This window comes from Acipenser ruthenus, chromosome 6 (assembly GCF_902713425.1).
Source record: "Acipenser ruthenus chromosome 6, fAciRut3.2 maternal haplotype, whole genome shotgun sequence".
NCBI classification, from domain to species: Eukaryota; Metazoa; Chordata; class Actinopteri; order Acipenseriformes; family Acipenseridae; genus Acipenser; species Acipenser ruthenus.
The window spans coordinates 31,526,902-31,535,378 of NC_081194.1; positions in this window are offsets into that span (position 1 = coordinate 31,526,902).

Genomic DNA, 8,477 nt, shown 5'->3' on the forward strand with positions numbered 1-8,477 from the left:
TGAGCAAAACAAAAAATTCAGTTGAGTTACCTTAACTACATGTCATCCTCAGTTTGTGAACTACAGCGAAAACACAGCAATAAAACAATTTGGGCTTGGAAAACTACAATTTAAATACAAAAAGCATAACTTTTGCATATACAATACAGTCTAAACAGAGCCAAGATATGTTACTTGTGTAATGCTTGTCTAATACTCACCTTACATATCTGTCTTTAAGGAATTTTGCAGTAAACTGGAGGAGTTACAGATATTAATGTACATTCTTAACAACTATTCAAAAGATCACAGGTTCTGATACCAAGGTAATTTTATTAATTTTATGAATCAAGGTATATATAAAAGGAAATTATGCAATTATAGTAGAATATAAAATAACATTGCAGCAATTAGAAAAACTACAATTAACAACGTAGATTATGTTTTAAAAACCCCTGTGCAGTAATTATTGTACATACCATTCCCTGGTACCATTTGGCCATCTGAAACTGAATTTAATGCGCTTAAAAGTTTTTGTTTAATTTTGGATTTTAAATAAATTAGATGATGCCAAATCAATTTGACCAAACCGAAACGTTAGGCTCTACTTTACTAGAATATGGAGGTCTGTTTACCCCAGGAGTCATTTTGTCAAAGATGTCTTTCTAGTAATAACAACCTGGGTGCCAACAGTGTGCTAATTGAAAACAAACCAACAGCTTTTATTCATAAGCGGCAGACTGTGATCTTAAATATTAAAGTGAAGCAATTAAAAGTAAATTTGCCACAATTCAGTAAAAGAAGAAATGTACTAATGACTGTAAAGCGAGGGCCTTATTGAGACGTTTTTTCCAAAAGGTCTTCAAATTAAATCAATAATCTGTTGACTATCCAGATACCATTTCCTTTACCTTTAAGATACAGTAAACATGTGTTTCCTGCAAACACATTCATCTATGCAAGACCCAAAACCAACATCTGGGGAGCCTAACCAAGCCAAGTGACAGGACTGCTTTATTTGCAACAAGTACAAAAACTTCCAGCATTAACTTCTTTACACTTTCTAAAGGAATGTATGTTTGTGAACTTCCTTCCAGTAGCCTGGGAGCTTTGTGGAACATTCACTGTGATACTAGTTGGATGTACTGAAGTTCATCAAGCTGGATTTGTAATATTTGGTTTAATTGTTTTCCAAGAACATATATAAGTCAAGTCAAGCATTATTCACATTGAATGTATTATGGATTCATTTTCCAGTTACCAATTAATCAATTTTGACTGGAACTAAATGTTTCTAATCTGAGTTAAATTTGTTTTTTTTAGGTACTCTATGCTGCTTTTAAAAGTCTTTGTGATTTATAGACATTTTTTTGTTTTTTTTGTTTAAAGGAGTGAATAACCAAGGCTTTAACATTAATTTGTTCACCTCTGAACTTTACCATGAAGACGGGTACTTTCTTACCCCCAAGAAATGTGTGAATAGCCCTGCATTCCAAGTGCTAAAGTATTGTTATTAACAACAATTAAGATCAAATCTTTTGCTGATTGTCAGTAAAGCTGTACAGTATACAGCTAGTGTGACTACAGTATAAGCATCAGATTCACATTTTGCAAGCAGATATGCAGGAGACCAATAAAGCAGTGTGTAAAGTGTATATGGTGTTTGTTATTAATTTCTTTGCCATTTTCAATTTTTTCTTAGGACAGTGTATAGTACAGGTTTTTTTTTTCCTCATTGCTGTTCATCACCATTTCATTATTTTATTTCTGTGTATAACCAAAATAATGTGTAATACCTACCATTGTGTTGTGTTTAGAGTATTGTTTTCTTTACTAAGAATATTTCAGAACATGTATTTGTCTATTTATGTTGTTGATAAAGCTTAAATTAAAATGCCTCTTAATTACAGAGGGCAAGTTATTTATGAAAACAATAAATACTGTGACACCTACTTTCCCAATATGGCAACTCCCTTTCATTGAATTTTAAAATATGTTGTTATTTGGCTAATACTCCAGCAAAGTGAGTACCTAAATAAACCCAAATCCATTGGTTTGTAAGGGTGGTAGATGTTTAACACAAATATTTTCAATATAACACTTTTATTTATTTTATACAACACCTGTAGTCATTGGCTCACTAGCCAAGTGTTAAGCACATCATTTAAATGGACCAACATGTGCTAATATAAAACAATATGGTATACCTGAGGACGGGTAAGTACAAGAGGCCCAATTCAATAAAAGCTAAGAATGTGTTCTGTAACTTTAAGATGACATTGGTTTATCTTAGTTACAAACCTGTATTTTTTGTTAAATGTTTAAGATATGCATAATAGTATGACATTCTTTAATTTGATAAATCATTTTAATGTAGTGTATATTTCTAAAGGCATGGAACACAACCTGGCAACTTTCAAAGCAATGTGTTGAAGGTATTATTTTAAGGAATATGTCTGACCATTCAAGCAACAAACTATAACTATTTTTGATTTAAACAATGACTGTAGTTACCTTATGTTTCATGACCTTAAAAAACAGTCTTATATTTGACTGAATATGGCCCAGTATGAATTTGTAAGATTTTGAGTTGTCTACGGTCACATATTCAGGCAATTCTGAAACCTCATTATCTACATTAACTTCATAAATACTGCATTATACTAAACCAAATTGGACTGAAAACAGTATCATTACTTACATACAAGCTACTTATGGATTATTTATAATAAATAATCCACAACTAGCTTCTGATAATTTGTTAGCCAGCCACTTGCATTTAGTTGTTTGTGCTGCACATCATTTTGAAAAAATACTAAGAAAAAAAGTAGCTTCAAATCATATGTTCTTCTTTATTTAATGTTTAATTCATTCGTCGTGGTACTTTTTGCAAGTACTGTTGTATTTTTAGGAGATTTCACTGTATGTTTCAGAGCTGCTCTCTTCAGTTGTTGCTGCTTGTCATAAGCCTATGTAATATAAGCGCAATCAGCCACAGTGCCTATATCAGTAAGTACCAGCACCATCTAGTGCACAGCAGTGTATTGCCAGGAATACTAAAGGAAAATTGTAAAGTGGCTGATCTGCAGATGGCACTGGCTCTTCTGAAAAAAAAAAACACTTTAGCTGATCTTGCCTAGGTTACATATATCTATGGCAGGCAACTAGAACTAAATATCACTGAAATCTTTTTTTTTAAAACTACAATTTAAAAACGCATTATTGATTTTGATTATTTGCTAAAAAAAAAACCCAAACAGAGTTAAGGACAGTAGAAGAAAAGAAAAACAGAAGAAAATTAAACTTGAAGCTACATACTCTTTAACCAACAGTATAATAAACAGACTGTTACCATCACTATATGTTTTGCTGAAGGTTTATTATCACTTAAATATAAGTTGTATGTCTTTTATAATTTTAAATGGTTTTCATGTTTTTATAATAACACATTGTACATCGTTTGTGGTAGGAGAAACATTTTACTGTAAATAGTGCAAATACATGATATTAAAAAGCTTCAAGTATAAATTTGTTCTCTTCTCATCTTGTATCAATATGTCCCACACACATTAAAGAAGGTGTCAGATTTGCACATACTCTTATTTATATATATGCTCTGAGCACACTCTTAAACTCAGGGGAGATGTTCAAGGAGGACAGAGATGTTCAAAACTCCTATAAGTGGTTTTGTTCGTGCACTGGGCATGCTATATGTCCAGACAACTTTTTAATAATCAAGAAAACGACACAGACTCATTTAATTTTCAAAAATTATTTTGGTTCCGCTCTTCCCCTGTTCCCCTATACCAATGATGGTAAAGAGGGTTACGGTCCAAGCACTCGCAGGAGCCTAAAAATAATAATTCAAAACAGAAGGTACAAAGAAAAATAGAAAATAAAACAAAGTATTAAAACTGCAAAACAAAAGTGCTGCTTATGCAGTGCCCCCACTGCCGCTATGCCGGTTAGCTCAGGTCTCTATCCTACACTTCGCTGTGCACTACACACTAGGGTGGTCAAGGTTCCCCTATCACTACACACGTCCCCTTGGGTACGTAACCATATATTTTAAATAAATGGTTTGTATAAGGCTGGCTGTCTTCCTCAGCCATGCTCGTCTGTTCTATGTTTACACTGGTCTTCTCAGCCAGCACCTCTGTGTATTCCCAATCACGGCCACCCGTATGCACACCCAAGCACAGTTCTTATGGGCCGAGTAATCCCCCAAGGCTCAACTCTCAGCCACTCAGAGAGAGGGAAAGCCAACACACCCTCTTCCCCACCTCTCTGTGTCATGACTGAGAGGCGGATCTTACGAGGCTGCTGCCCTCTTCCTGCTAAACCACGTGAATGCGCCAGATAGTCAGCACAGATCCCCCTCCCCCCTTTAAATATCCTCCCCCTCGGAATGGCACCACCAGTCCATTCGAAAATCCTACACCCCCATGCCTTCCCGAGAGAAAAAATCTGCGTTTTGAGGCAGTTTCCCTGCTCGGTGGACTACCCTGAAGGCATAGGGCTGCAGGGCCAAGTACCACCGCGTGATTCTGGCATTTTTATCCTTCATCTAGTGAAGCCATGCTAAGGGGGCATGATCTATTTCACCTTAGCAATCAGCGGTCTGATCTGGCCGCTCCCTACTCGATACCCCAAATACTAGGACTCACTGTTCCCAATGGCACATTTCTTTGGGTTAGCAGTGAGCCCAGCCTCCCGCAAGGATTGCAATACCGCTGCTACCTTATGCAGATGACTCGGCCAATCCTCACTGTGGATAACCACGTCATCTATGTAAGCAGAGGCGCACTGCTGATGGGGCTGCAAAATGCGATCCATCATCCGCTGGAAATTGGCTGGTGCTCCGTGCAACCCAAAAGGCATGGTCCTAAATTGGTATAACCCGAAGGGAGTCGAAAACGCCGTCCTCTCTCTGGATTCTGGGGTCAGGGGTATCTGCCAGTACCCCTTTGTTAAATCCAGTGTCGTCATAAAATGAGCGGTGCCTAGACACTCCAGCAACTCATCTACCCGGGGCATGGGATAAGTATCAAACCCCGATTTCTCATTAACTTGTCTGAAGTCAATGCAAAACCGAGTTGACCCGTCTGGCTTATCTACTAAAACAATAGGACTGTTCCAGTCGCTTTGGGTCTCTTCTATTACCCTCAGTCTCAGCATCTCGTCAATCTCCGTTTTTATTACCTATTTTATTACGTTCAGGAATACGGTACGGCCTCTGGCGAACTGGCGCCCCCGGCTCAACTTCAATGTGATGATGGGCTACTCGAGTCTGCCCCGGGACGGGAGAAAACACATCAGGAAATTCCGTCACCAGTGCCCGAGCCTGACATTTCTGTGTTGGTGTCAGATTTTCTGCAATCTGGACCGCCCCTGTTTTCGCCAACACAGAAAGATCAGGTCCCAGGTCTGTGACGTCGTCTGCCTGCGCCACTACCAACACCTCCTGTTGCAACCAGGGCTTCAACAGGTTTACATGATAAATGTGTTTCTCTCTTCGTCGCTCCGGCTGGCAGATCTCATAATCCACCGTCCCAATCCGGCGTGTAACCTCAAAAGGTCCTTGCCACTTAGCCAGAAGTTTCGACTCAGAACTGGGTAATAATAGAAGTACTTTATCCCCCGGCTGAAATGTGCGTAACTGGGCTCCTCGGTTGTACTGTGTCTCCTGTCTGTGCTGAGCCTGCAGCAAATTGTCATGCGCCCATTTTCCAACAGACTCAAGACGTTTGCGCAGGTCCAACACATACCAGACTGTATTAATCGAATTATCCTGCTGTTCCTCCCACATCTCTCTGACCAGATCGAGCACACCCCGGGGTCTTCGCCCATACAGCAGCTCGAATGGCGAAAAGCCAGTGGAAGCCTGGGTTACCTCTCTGATAGCAAAGAGAAGGGGAGGAATCAGCTGGTCCCAGTAATGCACATCACTACTAATAAATCTGCGCAACATGTTCTTAAGGGTCTTATTAAAGCGCTCCACAAGACCATCGCTCTGAGGATGAAACACCGAGGTCCTAATGGTCTTAATCCCCAAAAGTTTACATGTTCCGCGGATTAGTCGGGACATAAAGTTGGTGCCTTGGTCGGTTAGTATTTCTTTGGGAATCCCGACTCGGGAAAAGACCTTCACAAGCTCGTTGACAACAGAGTTGGCTGAGGCAGAGCGAAGGGGAATGGCCTCGGGATAACGCGTGGCTTAATCCAGAATGACCAATAGGTGTGTGTATCCTGCCGCACTCCTCTCCAGGGGCCCAACCAAATCCATTCCAATATGCTCAAACGGAGCTTCCACTAGGGGCAACGGCACCAGTGGGGCTCGTGGGACGGCTCTAGGACTGGCTTTCTGACACTCCCCACAACGTTCGCAAAAACGTCTGACGTCACCATCCAGCCCCATCCAGTAGAACCGTGACACAAGCCTTGCTTTAGTCTTATCCCTTCCCAGATGACCAGACAAAGGAATAGCATGAGCCAGCCGCAGTAAATCCTCCTTAAAGGGTTGAGGAATCAGCAACTGGTGACGCACTTCCCCGGTCTGGGGCAATTTGTCAACACGGTACAGGAGGTCTCGAGCGATTTCAAAGTGAGGGTACGTGGCGGCGCGTCTGGGCTCGACCACCCGACCATTAACCACCGCTGCTTGGTCAAAGAGCCTGCCCAGCATGTCGTCACGCCCTTGCTCGAGTCGGAAGTCACGGGAACGAGCTAAAAAATCAGCTCCCATGGCTTCCAGCTCGGGATCAGGTCGGTCCTGAGCGGAGGCAGCCGAACCAGACCCCTGCGCTGGCTCCGCGGCCTCCCCCCCAGACTCTTCACCAATCGCCCCCACCTGAAACTTCTCAAACCCCCTCCACTGCCAGCCCTCATTCTTAGCAGCCCGGCGCTCCCGTTTAGTTTTACGGGGTTTAAATTTATGACAAAACCACTCCGGGTTGCTATCTTCAAAAGGCAGAGACTTGACTTCAACCAAACAGCAATCAGTTTTTCAGAGATCTTCAGAGCATGGACCACACAACTTGTAGTTAGCAAGTTGAGCGATACTTGACTGGGGTTTTACCTTGGTTTTTATAGGATTTTCCCTCCATTGAATACATCAGGATTCGCAATTAAATCTGATAATCAGTCTGCCTTGACAGTTCTTATCTTTGAGTTAATTATATATTATAGAAGGATCCGTCAACTTTTTTTTTTTTTTTAAACTAATTTAATGTGAGCTCATGGTTCACTATCTTCCACCCCTCCGTTCCCTAAAATTAGGTGAACTGGAGTTCACAGGGTCCTTGCTACCAAATACAATACACTTATATGTGTATATACAATACTTGCAAAAGTATTCAGACCCCTGACCAATTCTCTCATATTACTGAATTACAAATGGTACATTGAAATTTCATTCTGTTTGATATTTTATTTTAAAACACTGAAACTCAAAATGAATTATTGTAAGGTGACATTGGTTTTATGTTGGGAAATATTTTTAAGAAAAATAAAAAACTGAAATATCTTGCTTGCATAAGTATTCAACCCCTGTGCTGAAGGATCATTGGTCAGGCTGTGAATCTGAAGGAAAATGAAGACCAAAGAGCATTCTACAGAAGTTAGAGATAAAGTAATACAAATGCATAGATTAGGGAAAGGGTACAAAATAATATCCAAGTGTTTGGATATCCCAGTGAGCACAGTTGGATCAATAATCAGGAAGTGGAAGCTGCATCACACCACCCAGGCACTGCCAAGAAAAGGCCGTCCCTCAAAACTCAGCGCTCAAACAAGAAGGAGACTTGTGAGAGAAGCCACAGAGAGGCCAACAATCACTTTGAAGGAGCTACAGAGTTCAGTGGCTGGGAGTGGAGTAATGGTGCACCAGTCAACCATATCAAGAGCTCTGCATAACACTGGCCTGTATGGGAGGGTGCAAGAAAGAAGCCGTTACTCAAAAAGTACCATCTGAAAGCATTTCTGGAGTTTGCCAGAAAGCATGAGAGTGACCCAGCTGCGATGTGGGAAAAGGTTTTGTGGTCAGATGAGACCAAGATAGAGCTTTTTGGCCAAAACTCAAAGCGCTATGTGTGGCGCAAACCTAACACTGCTCATGCCTCAAGATACACCATCCCTACAGTGAAGTATGGTGGTGGCACCATCATGCTGTGGGAATGCTTCTCATCAGCAGGGATTGGGCATCTTATTAAAATTGAAGGAAGAATGGATGGAGCAAAATACAGGGAAATACTGCAAGAGAACCTGCTTCAGTCCGCTAAAAAACTGAAGCTTGGGAGGAAATTCACCTTTCAGCTGGACAATGATCCCAAGCACAAGGCCAAAGCAACATCGGAGTGGCTCAAGAACAAAAAGGTGAATGTCCTACAGTGGCCCAGTCAAAGTCCTGATCTCAATCCCATTGAGATTCTGTGGCACTATTTGAAAATTGCGGTCCACAAGCGTCGTCCAACCAACCTGAACAACTTGGAGCAAATCTG